Below are 14,663 nucleotides of genomic sequence, written 5' to 3'. Positions count from 1 at the left end.
ACTCACAGTTAACCACATTTCTCAAATTGGATATGAAAGAAGTTATCCCTGAAAGTAGAATATAATATACAGCTTTTATTTAGCTGTGTGTATCAGGCAACAAACATATAATCCTGTGTTAGTAACAAACAAGTGCCCACTGCATGTTGCACTAGGAATTATTCAAAAATATTTAAATTTCTTACCAAAGACAGTATGTACCCTACAAACATACATAATCCTTAAGGGACTTCTACAAACCCCATCTGGCAGGCCCTAAATGCATAAGATGACACAATGCCCACAGACTCTGCTAAGATTTTCACCCGTCTAAGGAATTCACGATTAAACCAAAAGAGTGTAAAATGTGGACTGTACATATTAAAGGTAGAACTCACTTTCACAACTATATAATAAGTCTGATTTTTCCCATAATTCACTATACACATAAATGTTGCATCCTAATCTAATCTAATCTAGATAAGTGATTGCCAATTTCTCAATTTTTCAGGAAAATCCAACCTTAAACACCACAAAATTGCACAGGAAATAGTTTAACAAAGGGAAAACATGAACAGATAAGCAATTGCCGCCTTCTTAGACTTTTTTATATTTTCATAGCATTTTATGATGCATATAAATTATATTTAAAAACAGAAAAAAAACCCCATACAACTTATAAATAAAACTCCATTCATGTTTTTCAAGCAATTTTCCAGATGTTGCTTTAAACTAGTTATATATATATAGGTGAAATGACTCCTCCCTCCATTCTTTTTCATAACAACACTCATCTTTAAGCTTGTCATTTTAAGAGGCCATAACCTTTTATGAAAGCCGAGTACTGCAAAAAAAAGGAACATCTATATTAAACAGAAGGTTCATGAGGAAGGTCTTTACATAGGCTGGTCAGTTTCATAATGCTATTTTATGTGCCAATAGGGACATGACTAAGTACAAACAAAAATATGTGAATCTTGTTAAAAGTACATGAAGTAGAATTATGATGTACTAAAATAAAATGTTTGGAAACAAGCATTCGTATGCAGTATCCACTTCTGTAGACCCTTAAAATAGCCTATACGGTGACTAATGCAGAAATTACCCCTAAGTATATTCACAAATATTTAAAAGGACACTTTACCTGGCAAGAATTATTGCCAGTGAAGGGCATGATCCAGCTATTACTGAAGTCACTGGGAGTCTGTCTCTCCATTGACTTCAATGACAATTGGACTGAGTCCCTGTCACAGGGTTTGGGGGGGTGCAATCGAGACCTGCAAGGGGTTGTGTCACTGTCCTGTAACCCAATGCTTTGCTGCTGTAGCTTCCAGCCTGGGATGCTCCGAGCTAGTGTAGCATGCAGGTCACACCTTGAGTGTTTTTGTTCTAGACAGCCCTGATTCAGCAGCTCTGACCCCAGTAGCCTGTCTACAGCCCTACTCGGACTTCCACCAGCCTCGGTTACAACCACCAAGGTGACTCCAACACACTCCCAGCCCTACATTTCTCCCAAACCATGTGCTCTGCAATGTCCAGCCCTCTGGACATTGAAATAATATGAGGTCAGAGAAATAATATGGTTCATTGTGCCTTTAAAGAGAGTTTGTGTGTGTGGTTTTTGGAGGGGGGGTGTGTGTGTGGGGGGGGGTGAGAAAACCTGGATTAGTGCTGGAAATGACCCACCTTGATTATCATGCGCATTATAAAGAGAGGTTTCAAAGAGGGATGGGCTATTACCAGCAGGAGAGTGAGTTTGTATGTGTGTCTGTGTGTGTGTGGGGGGGGAAAGAGTGAGAAAACCTTGATTTGTGCTGGAAATGGCCTTCCTTGATGATCACTTGATGATCACTTTAGATAAGCTGTTAGCAGCAGGACAGTGGGGTGGGAGGAAGTTTTGTTTCATGGTCTCTGTGTGTATATAATGTCTTCTGCAGTTTCCACGATATGCTATGCATCCGATGAAGTGAGCTGTAGCTCACGAAAGCTCATGCTCAAATAAACTGGTTAGTCTCTAAGGTGCCACAAGTACTCCTTTTCTTTTTTCTTTTTACAATACAGTGTATTAACTTAACTGAGGTAAATACACCCGTCCTTTAAAACAGAGCACTGAGTTGGTTTATAGTAAAAATAAAACAAATGTATTAATAGCACATAGCTTAAGTGATACCAAGTAAGAGGAGTAACTTTAGAAAGGATTACAAGCAAACAAAAGTGAAAACATGCATCTAAAAGTCTAACATTAATCTAGCAAGGTACAGGCTTTGGTCAAGATCATTTCTCTCACCAGTCTATCTTCTTTCCAGCCATGGCTGACTTTCCCTCAGTCAGGAACTTCTACGGAAGTACAAGGTGCTGGCTTCCCTTGTCTTCCTAGGTGAAATATCTTTTCCTAAGCAGGTTTCTCACCTATACAGAGATTTCAACTGCTGTTTCCCCCCCCCTTGGGTGAAGGACCCAGCTTTCTCAGATTTCAAGAGCTCTGTTCCCTTGTATCGCTCTAGTGATGGATGCTAAAACGGCTTTCTGGCTCTGCTTATATGTTCCAAAGTTCAGTGAGCTTATTTCAAGTGGCAGGGTGACCTCAGGCTGTTTTTTTCCCCTTCCTGGGGGCTTCTCATCCCTCTATATGTAAATGGAGATTCCATTGTTTTGATTTTACCATGCTTAATTTACATAGGAGACAGGTAAACACCTGTGACGTTCCCTCCTCCCTGGGAAACACTTGTTTTCCCTCAGTTTGGACACATACTGGAAAGCCTAATATCAATGCAATCCATAATTCCTCATATAGTGTTAATACATACATTTTACAAAGATATTAATCACCAGTGTATCATAGGCTATCATACAACATCTCACTCGATAAAACTTTGATAATACAGTTATACGGTATACAATTGGTTGAGTCAATTGCATATCACTTGAGGTTCAGACCCCCTCCCCATAAAGTTTCTCTTTGCTGCTGGAAACAGTCTCCTCTGCCTCTTGTTAGCTTGACAGCTTTGTTTACCTAAAATGTAAATGGGCCTTCATTGTCTCTGCCTGAAGACCGGGCTAACCAGAGAAGCAAAAGCACATTCCTTTGTTTAGGGCAAACCAATTTACTCACTCCCTCGACATATCTGGTTTAAATATATTTACATATATCACATAAGAATATTAATGATCAGTGAGTTATTAGATTTCAAACCATATATTACATGTCACCTTTTATATAAATATCATGACACAGTGTGTGAAGTATAGTGAGCATGTCAGGCCTGAGAGGAGCTACTGACATAAAGCAGTGAACCAGAAATGAGCCTCTGTTTCACAATCCCATATATTGTCCCAGATCTTTGGACCTTCAAGGCAGTTAGACACTGTAGTTTGACAGCATGGTGTGTTTAAAGTACAGGACTGGGAAGACTGGGTTCTGTTAATGACTCTGTCACTGACTTCCTGCGTGACTTTGGACACAATCTCGCTGGGCTTCCATTTATTAAAATATTAACTATTAATTAGTATTCCAGAGATGTGAGAGAGCTCATCCAATTTTATATTAATTTGGAGTCTGGGAAGAGAAAACCTGGATGCTAGAAATATAAGGATGTAGCCCTGCGTCTAATAAAAACACACAGGAGAGTAAAATTTTAGATGGGATTGAACAGAATGTATGATTTTCCATACCAATACATAGCACACTGTGAACTGGCTTCAGAAGGCCACCAAAAGATCTTTTCTCTCCTTTAATTTCAGCAGCCATAACCACTCTCTCCAATTGTCTCTTCCCCGTGATAACAAGAGCGTGAATGAATCAGTCCATTCTCTTTAATTGGTAGCGACAAGATTTTCAACTGTGCAATAAAAAGGCGTTCTCAATTTACATGCACTATTACCATGATTTAAAATCAGGACCACATTTTTACAGAAAAGCATACTAATATGTGTAGTGAAAACTAGTAACCCTCATGGGACTAGAATCTGTACTGTCTCTGCTGAGAGATGCAGCACAGAAGGTGCACTCTGAGACTGGGGGCAAATGCCACCTTTGTGCTGCCCCAATTCTGGGCTACCAGGGAAACTGAAATAGCTCCTGGCATAAGTTAAAGCAGCTTTCAGGATGACTATTTTTTGGAAGCTGTATCTGGGTTTCTCTGGGTTGTCCTGCAGCTTAGAATTGCCGTAGCACGAAACACTATGAGCATAACCTCTCCTATCTCTGATTCACCCACTCCCACCCCCACGCCAAGGCATGTAAGGTGAGGCAGCATAGTGCTTACATAAGCCTGAAACTGCTACTGTGCAGAGGGATTTCCCCTGGGCCTGTTGCATACCCTGTAAGGACCGTATATGCCATCCCAGCAGTGTAAAAGGACTGGAGTTGGGGTCAGAATCCAGACCAAATTCCAGATTGATGACAATAAACAGACTCCCAACTTCTTTTCTGTTGTACTCAACCAAATGAAAACAGTTTAAATACGATATCTGTTTGTTACCCCTACACCCCTTACCTAACTTCCTTCAGTTACACAAAAAGCAGACATCTACTTCCTCAGCTGAACACCACCAACTGCTTCTGCATATTTCTCCTTTTTAATCAGTTTGTATTTAAGTCAACTGTGGATGCCTTTCTTATAATTCTGATTCTCTGAAGATACCACCTTACAGGATTCTCACACATCTCAATGGCACATTCAGAGACCAGCATTCATAAGTGGCCCGGGTGGCTTGTGATCGCAGGGGGTTTGGTCATACTCTATGCTGCTACCGCTTCGGTCAAGAGTAAAAACAAAAAACCTCTAGCAACTGGGGTGTTCCACCAGGCTCATGCTGAGAAGTTAAAACCAGGAGTTAAAATCCTGCTAGTATTTTTAGAGAAATATTTCCTATCTTTTTCGTTTAACTCACTTTCCTTCTCAAGCACTTTTCCTGCTGCCTATTAACTTTTCTCAGAGAGTGATCCCTCTTTCTCTCTCTGTTAGGAAAGTCCAGCTGCCCTCAGTAACACTTTGCTGTGTTCCCTCCCTTACTAACTGCTGAAATTTTCTATAGCCACAGGTTAGGAAATTGAAAATAAATAAATACATCCCAATGGTCACTCCCAAATGACAGGTAACCTATTGCAATATGTGCAATTATTATAAATTGTGTTAAACATCTAGTTACAATTACCCTTTTTAGTGAAGACGGAAGCAAAATCATAGAATCATAGAATATCAGGGTTGGAAGGGACCTCAGGAGGTCATCTAGTCCAACCCCCTGCTCAAAGCACGACCAATCCCCAGCTAAATCATCCCAGCCAGGGCTTTGTCAAGCCTGACCTTAAAAACTTCTAAGGAAGGAGATTCCACCACCTCCCTAGGTATAAGCATTATACATTTCAGCTTTCTTGATGTTGTCCATCAGTTCTCCTTCTTTGTTACCTAGAGGGCCTACACTTTCCTTTGTCTTTCTCTTTGTCTTTATAGAACCTCTTCTTATTGCCTTTTACGTTGCTTGCTAGGTGAAACTCAGTTTGTGCCTTAGCCTTTCTGATATTGTCCTTACATGTCTGTACTATTCTTTTATACTCATCCTTAGCAATTTGTCCATGATTTTTTTTTTTTTTGATTTTCAGGTCATTAAAGAGCTCCTGATGCAGCCATATTGATCTCTTGTTATTCTTCTGATCTTTTGTTTGCATCCGGATAGTTTGCTGTTGTGCCTTTAATATTGCCTCTGAGAAACTGCCAGCTCTCCTGAACACATTTTCCCCTTAGATTGTCTTCCAATGGGACCTTAGCTACTAGTTCTCTGAGTTTATTAAAGTCTGAGCTTTTAGAAGTCGATAGTCCTAGACATTGCTCATTGTCCTGAAACATTCTGTTGCTCTGACTCCTTCTGTGACAAGAAAAAACACTAACTGAATAGCTAATACTTTCCTTTCAGTAAATGAAAATAATAAAAATAATAGTGATATTCCACAAGAATTTTTAATCACTCATGTGTTATAATAATGAAATTAGTTTATTCCCTGCTAAAATATATATATTGTAAAAGAATATGATTAACATTTAGATGAAGTAACAATATGAAGAAAAAGGGGATTCTATATCACTGGTATATGCATCAGTTCTAGCATATAGCTTTTGTGACTCAACTTACAGACGTACCCTCCCTCCCTTAGGTCATGATTCAGGTACATCCTTACTCAGCAAAATATGTAAATACATGTTCAGCTTTCACTCTGTACATAAGTGAATGGGATTTCAAAGAAACTTACATATATGATTAATTTCCAGCAAACAAACAAAAACCTAGGGCCTTATTGATGAACTTTTAAGTTTATCACTAAAGCAGAGTGGATAAGAGCAGTAAAACTGTTCAGCCCTGATTGACCCTTGAGAAATCCCAACACATAGCTGCCTGACTAGAAGGCGGTAGCTGGAGACAGTCAGAACTCGCTGGTACAACCAGCATCAAGCATTCAAATAGTAAAACAAAAAATATATCAATGACAGTTTTATAGGACTGGCCCCTCGGTAGGCTGAACTTACGAAGTGAGTAAGTAAGGATGAGGGGTGCTGTAAAGTTTTTATTGCCATGAGTTTTACAATTGCATGATGAATTGTGCAGGTCTTGCTAAATAAGAGACAAAACTTTCCAGTAACCAACACCATCACATATTCTGGTGATGTCAGTTATTTTGAGGAAGGGTTCGAGGAATGTGTACTTTTTTAGGCTGCATTGGCTATTTCAATTATATTCTATAGGAATAATTATATTATTGGTAGAAATAGAGTTCAATAACTTCCACTAATTGAGAATGAAGTCAGTTTTAAAACTGCATATCATATTTTGGGAAAAATGCAATGACGTGCCCATTTTTATGATCACATGTAGTGAGGCCAAATTCCGTACTGACCCCCTGCTGTGTAATCGTCTTGAAAATTAATCACTGACAGTGGTAGTGCATGAGGTTGAAGGCAGGCAGAATTCGACTATGTGCCTCTCTTATCCTGTACTGCACAAGACAGATGTGGTATTGTACAAATAAGCATAACAGTGACAAACAGGACAGGACCCTGATCCTGTATCAATGACAGTGCTGATGTATGGCTTTGAAGTTATTGCCTAGTTGCCAAATTAAGGCTTGTGATGAGAATTAGTCGTTTAGTGCTTGCATAAACCCCTATGGTCTCCCATTCACCACTCACTTCCTACCCATTTTTTGCCATGCACTCTTGCAAGGAAGGGGGCAGGCATGCAGAGGGCCTGAGATTTACTAGTAGTCAGTGTGGAGAACTACACCTAGCACTAAACCTTACTTTGGATGACGTGTGAACCTGGGCTGGGGCACAATCAGATTGCACATTGTGCTACACAAAGGCTCCCAACATCACAATCACAATTGAGCATGAACATCACAAGTGCTTAGTAGTAGAGGCTCATGGATCTATTGTCTCCTTAGTGTGTATGTATAACTCCTACAACACTTAAAGTTAGATATGTGCAGCACGGGCAGAGTGTATCCCTTAATGAACAGTAAAGTAGAAAAAATCCTTTTTGAAAAGCATTTGTCACAGACCTGTTTGGTTTCATTTTAGTAAAATGATTGGATGGATCATAATTCACTTGGCTAGGAAAGTCTCTTCTTACAGTAATGCTGCCTGTTCATTGCACATTGCGGTCTTCTCTTGTGCTTAAACAACAAATAAATTAAACAAAGAGTGGAGATGAAATTTTTGCTATTTATGTTGATATTTCTTTGTTCCATAATTTGTTCCTGCTCAGATTACATGCATCTGAAGTGCACTATCCCATTTTTGATAAACCAGGCCTTTATGCTGGTGGGATATCATTAGAAATGAGATTCAGCATCTCATGTTCCAACTGGAAACCGGATAAGGTAATACTGAATCTGCTCTACCAAAGATTTTCAGTATGTTTTTTAATGCATAATTTATAAAAGAACAGGAAGAACAATGCACAAGGTACATAGGCATTCAGACAGCTACAAAAAATATGCAAAAATTCTAGCTAGAACAGGTTTTGTCTTTTAACATTTTAATGAGCTCTGGGACTTTTATGCATATTAGTTATGTTGCCCTAATTACTCATTATAATTCTAATGTGCATTTTATATTTAATTACAATGCTTATAAAATTTGGTATGGACAGTAAATTATTATAACTACCATGAGCATAATGATTATGAGCTGAATTTATTAACTTTTACACTATCATTCAGTGGTAGTAACTTTCAATTTCACCTGTGTGATTAGCCACACTGTCTGATTAAACAAACATTTTTGTGAAATTAATTGTAAATATCAAAAAAGTATCTTTTACTTTGCCAGATTTCATTAAAATTTAAGTTTTGGTTTCTTTCACTTTTTCTTTTGGTAAGCAAATTGCTCTCCAATGTTTCAAAATAAACATATTTTTCTTAAAAGGGACCAGGTTTTTTTATAGTTCATTGAAACAGGAAGTCAAACATTAGCAGTTTTCAAGTCTTTGGGATGTCTTAATATGAAAATCACCAAGGTCTTTACAGCAGTAAGAAATGTCATTTATAACCTATACTCAGCCAGACACAGTAAAAATTGGTCTCTTTATGGAGATTTATAAATCTTTACAAAATATTTCAATTTGTTTAGGGAAAAATGAATGCTTTTTCATCAGTTGTAAAATGTCGTGTTTGCCAAAATATAATACATTCATCTTAATCTATATTATTAATATTAGAGAAAAAATTAGTTCATGTTACCACAGCATATTTGCAATTCATAAATGTATTCTTGTAAAGATTTACTAAGTCTTAAAAGGGTTCAACTCCTGATTTCTTGCATTGGGCCAGAAACAGCAACCCTAATTCATACTGAGTAGCACTTACAGTCTTTTTTAATTTCCATATCAGCATGAGAAACTGTCCTTTAATCATTAAACAGACAAACTCTCTGCAAAATCAAAAGCAGTTTGCCTGAGTAAAGAAAGAAGGAAGGACATAAAACTGAAGACCTGAGAATTTCCAAGAAATCCTTTCTTTTGTTCCAAGAAAAATAAGTTTTATCTTCCGTGTGTGAATATTTGAGAGAGTCAAATACCACAGAAGTCAGAAAGCTAAACAGCTACAAATACTTATTAGGTAGATTATCAGGAAGAAATTGAACAGCTTAAAATGGCATTAATACAATGGGAGGTGTGTGCGTCTCAGGTCAGAATTTGCTTTCTAACCACTGCATTTTAGATATGTTTTCTGAATGTGTGTGATATAAACCTTTCATAATGATGGCACAAGACCTCTTCTGTCATAAATACAAAGAGAAGGGTAACCACCTTTCTGTATACAGAACTATAAAATCCCTCCTGACCAGAGGCAAAACCCTTTCACCTATAAAGGGTTAAGAAGCTAAGATAACCTCACTGGCACCTTACCAAAATGACCAATGAGGAGACAAGATACTTTCAAAGCTGGAAGGGGGGAACAAAGGTTCTGTCTGTCTGTATGATGCTTGTGCCGGGAACAGATCAGGAATGCTCTTCAGAACTCCTGTAAAAAGTTAGTAAGCAATATAGCTAGAAATGCGTTAGATTTTCTTTTGTTTAATGGCTGGTAAAAATAGCTGTGCTGAATGGAATGTATATTCTTGTGTTTGTGTCTTTTTGTAATATAAGGTTTTGCCGAGAGGGATTCTCTATGTTTTGAATCTGATTACCCTGTAAGGTATTTACCATCCTGATTTTACAGAGGTGATTCTTTTACTTTTTCTTTAATTAAAATTCTTCTTTTAAGAACCAGATTGCTTTTTCATGTACACTTTGGGACAGGGACTATGTGCTATTCTGTGTTTGTACTGGTCCTAGCTCAATAGGCCCTCATTCTTGGTTGGCCCCTAGGCATTACTGTAATAAACATGATTAGTAATAATAATGAGGCGGATGCAGCCAGGTGCTCTGCAAATTTCCTCAAACAACTTGGACAATGTACAAAACATTATGATTTGGAACATGGCCACTACTACAGTCTGGAGTCCCTTCGAACAAATGATTAGCAAAAATGTGGGGATACACTTCGGACTTTCGCTACCTGAATTGTGATAATGGTGCCATTTAACTGAAACATACAGAGTGCAGCAGTCTTTTTTTGGCTCTTGTTTACAAGATTTTCTGGATAATCAGTTTCTATTTTCTCTCAGTGCTGCAGAACTTAACTGATAAAAAACTAATTGTTTGGATGCTAGGAAGCAGAGTGGGTTAAATGTATTGTCTTACATCTTTATAGGCCAATGTTCAAAACAAGGATTAGATCACAACTTATTTTCTGAAAAAAAAATTTTTTAATTCCTTATGAAAAGGATACAGCTGTGACTTTCTAGTTTGACATTTGGTATGAATATTTTGCACACCGTTAGTCAGAAACACTGAGCAATATTATTACGAGTATTCATTAGCAAGGGAATGTTCAGAGGTGGTGATGACAGCAATAATCAGGATGTTGCACATCAGGACAGGTGAATTGGCAGAACTACTTGGGAAAGCTGGAATACCTGCCCATATTTTCCTTCATTTAAGCCAATTTTACATCTAAATCCAGCAGTTTTTAGTTTAGGTGTTAATACAATATCAAGCTAAACTATTTAGATAGTGAAACTATGCTACTTAGGGCTTGTCTACACCGGGAGTTAACGTGGTGTAAATCAACAGCGTGCACTAACTTGCCATGTAGACAAGCCCTTAGACATTAGCAATATTGTCAAATATAACACTCAGAAAGGTAGTGAGCAGATAAGTGTTTCAAGTCAACTATGTACAGTGCATTGTGAACTGACATATGTGCCATGCAGCATGTGGTGAATTACATTTTAATAATAATTTACAATCCAGAAATGGATGTTATCTTCTTACTCACACAGATACAGTAAGTGTTTAACATAAGCTAAAGTAGCATGGGCCAAAATGGTGTTTGTAGACTCATAGACTTAAAGACCTGAAGGGATCATTATGATCATCTAGTTTAACCTCCTGGACACTGCAGGCTAAAGAGCCTCACCCACCCACTCCTGTAGTACACCCATAACATCTGTCTGAAATCCTCAAATCATGGTTTAAAGACTTCTTGCTCTCATCGTAAAGAAGTATCATTGTTCTGCTTTCTTATGAAGTAGTGTGTTAGTTGCTCCAGAGTAAGGTTACAACTGAGTTTCTATTATAAGCCTACTTTTTGCTCCACACTATCAAAAAGAAAGAAAGAAAGAAAGAAAGAAAGAAAGAAAGACACACTGGCCTCAAAATTAGCAGGTTAGATTTGAGGCAGAAAATATGTAGAGAATCAGTTAAGTGATTCATGAGCAAAATCATTAATATTGATTTTCAAGAAGTCTTGGAACACTGATGAAGTTCCAGAAGACTGGAAGAAAGCTAGTGTTGTGCCAATACACAGAAAGGTTAAACAGGACAACCAGAGTAATTATAGGCCTGTCAGCTGACGCTGATCTCTGGAAAAATAATGGAACTGCTGATACAGGACTTGATTCATAAATAATTAAAGGAGAATAATATAACTAATGCCAATGGTTTATGAAAAATAGATCCCATCAAACTATCTCAATATTTTTTGAGATTACAAATTTACTGGATAAAGATAATAGTGGTGATATAAAATACTTAGACTTCTGCAATGCATTTGAAATGGTACCACACAACATTTTGAATAAAAACCTAGAACAATATAAAATTAACACAGCAATTGTTAAGTGGATTGAAAACTGGCTAATTGTAAATAGGGACACACCATTGAGCAGGTGTATTTCTAGTGGGGTTCTGCAGGGATCAGTTTTCTGATGCTATTAAACATTTTATGTTTTCTTCAGTTCATTTATAAGAATCATCGCTGATAAAGTTTGCAGGAGACACAAAGATTGGGAGCGTGGAAAAAGAATGAAGAGGACAGGTCACTGATACAGCGTAATCTGGATCGATTGGAAAAGTGAGCACAAGCAAAAAATATGATTTTTAATACAGCCAAATATAAAGTTATGCATCTAAAAATAAAGAATGTAGGACATACTTAGAGGGTGAGGAACTCTATCCTTGGAAGTGATGACTCTAAAAAAGACTTTTTGGGTCACGGTGGATAATCAGTTGAACATGAGCTCCCAGTATGTTGTTATAGCCAAAGAACTAATGCAATCCTTATATGTATAAACAGGGGAATCTTGAGAAGGAGTAAGGAGGTTATATGTCCTCTGTATTTGGTACTGGTACAACTGCTGCTGGAATACTGTTTCCAGTTCTGGTCCATAATTCAAGAAGGATTTAATAAATTGGAGATAGTTCAGAGAAGAGCCATGAAAATGATTCAAAGAACGGAAAACATGCCTTAAAATGATAGACTCAAGAAGCGCAATCTATTTAGCTAAACAACGAGAAGGTAAGGAGTGACTTGATCACAGTCTATAAGAACCTAACATGGGGAACAAGAATTTGATAACAGGCTTTTCAGTCTAGCAAACAGGAACCAATGGCTGGAAGTTGAAGCTAGACATACTCAGACTGGAAAAAAGGTGCGCATTTTTCAGTAAGGATAATTAACCATTGTAACAACTTACTAAAGTTTGTGTGGATTTTTCATCACTGGCAATTTTAAAATCACAATTGTATGTTTTTCTAAAAGATATGTTCTAGTTCAAAAAGGAAGCAATTCAGCTAGGTCCTGTGGCCTATGTTATACAGGAAGTTAGACTATGATCATAGTGTGGTCCTTTCTGGCTTTATAATCTATGAACACTAAAACAGAGAATTCACCTATGTTCCAAAACCATTTTGTTGTTGTTGGCACTTTGCAGCATAAAAACAGAAAGCAGGAAAGAAATAATACATAGTTTATAATGCTCTCCGAACTCAAATCTAGGACCAAACATTTGGGTTATTTCAGTCCAATTATAGAAGTTATTAAAAATCTGATTTAATAACTTCACCAGGGAACCAGTGCTGTACTCAGCAAGCTTTAACAAGAGAATTGAAATCTACACCTACAATCAGAGATTGGGTGGAGTTCAAATGATTAACAGAGTCATGGGGACAAGAGTATGGGATCTGTGAATACATGCCACACAGGAGCATAGCTTTGCAGATAAAAGGTGCACAACACAGACTGCCATCACAAAACTAACTTGGACATTAAGGGTGAAATCCTGTCTCCACTGAAATCAATGTCAAAACTCCCACTGACTCCAATGGGGCCAAGATTCCATCCATCCTAGGAAGTCGATAGGCAGGCACCACATTCCTGTGTATCTCCCAGGGTCTTGCAAGAGTAAAATCTTTATCCTGAGGACCTACAGAGAGTCAACGAAGACACACAGTCACACTGTATATGGGCCTGGACTCTTATTTTCACCTTCACAATTGTGTGTGTGTGTGTGTGTGTGTAATACTAGCATGAACTGAAAAGTGTGGGATATTTATCTGAACCATGCCTGTCCATGCCAACAGAGTAGAAAAATCTCTTCATTACTGTAGAAAACCCCCCTAAACCCCCTAAAAAATTCTTGCACCCTCAAAATCCAGCATAGCAGTTGAACAGACTGCAATGTATTCTATATTTATGCATTAGGATTCAATTTTATGATTATTATATATACACAAGGCATTAAGTATATTTTTCTATTAATTGTGAAAAAGTGAATGTTAGTATGATATTCTGCTAATCCTCTAAAAAAGGAAAAGATTGTTGGTGACACAAAACATTGCTTGCAAAAAATATAGTTCCATAGTGTCTTTCACTTTTTCCAAACTGTTAGTGATTTATTGATTTATTAGAGCCAGGTTTAGAACAGAGCTGAATTGATTTGGGAAAGTGTGTGCACTTGTATTTAAAACCCTGCAGGTGGATCTACTGTTTTGGTGCCTGCAATTGATAGATAATAGGCAACGAAGCTCCAGGAAGGTAGTCAATGCCTTTGCAATGAGTGTCAGCATATTGTTTTTCATCATTATCAGAAGGGCTGCCTTGTGTGTTAAGATTATTCATTGTGGTCTGAATTCCTAAAATAAGATAAATTTAATCTCTAAGTGACGTGCATTTCCTGGTTAGATATATTAATTTTCTGAGATTCATATAATTCTTATTTTATTTGAAGTGTTTCCTTTTTGGGGGAGCAGATTTTCTTGTTCAAAGAAAATTTTACATCACGTCAAGATTTTCTGGTTTAAAATTTTTATGGTATTGAATGCTCTGGAAGGACACAACCAACTGCAGAGGCCTTTGGACATTTCAAATGACTGCCAAATGCTACTAGCAAAAATTTACTTGGCTCTACCACCACCTGCAGTTCTTTCACAAATTATCTGGAGAAGAAAAAGGAAACCCACAGCAATCTCCAGAGTTAGCCATCGAGGAAATGACCCAGAGTGGAGAAGCCCAGAGGTACTTAATACTCAACTCTCTCTTTTATTTGAGGAAGTCTTTTATTTGAGGAAGTCTTTTATTGCCTGTATCAAGATCACATTGATGTTTTCTGTCTGAAGCATAATTTTGGGGAAGCCAATGACATAAATTTATTCTAAAATATTTTAAATCCCTATTATTACTCATCTTACTGCTGGTATTGAGAACAGTCTTGTCTTCACCTGGAGGGGACAAAGCACAGTGTGTATTGTTGACATCCTGATCAACTTGTGCTGCTTGACACCTGAACTGAAAACTATCCTGTCTC

The 14,663-nt window shown here is 37.6% G+C and overlaps 1 protein-coding gene across 1 annotated transcript in view; it reads right to left on the bottom strand.

Annotated features, from left to right (window-relative positions):
- Positions 1–14,663, bottom strand: part of NEGR1 (neuronal growth regulator 1) — a 583,187-nt gene that overhangs the window by 133,990 nt on the left and 434,534 nt on the right. The gene's annotated exons all lie outside the window — the stretch shown is intronic.

Source organism: Natator depressus, chromosome 8, assembly GCF_965152275.1.
Source record: "Natator depressus isolate rNatDep1 chromosome 8, rNatDep2.hap1, whole genome shotgun sequence".
Classification (NCBI taxonomy): domain Eukaryota; kingdom Metazoa; phylum Chordata; order Testudines; family Cheloniidae; genus Natator; species Natator depressus.
This window is presented reverse-complemented; position numbering and strand designations above follow the sequence as displayed.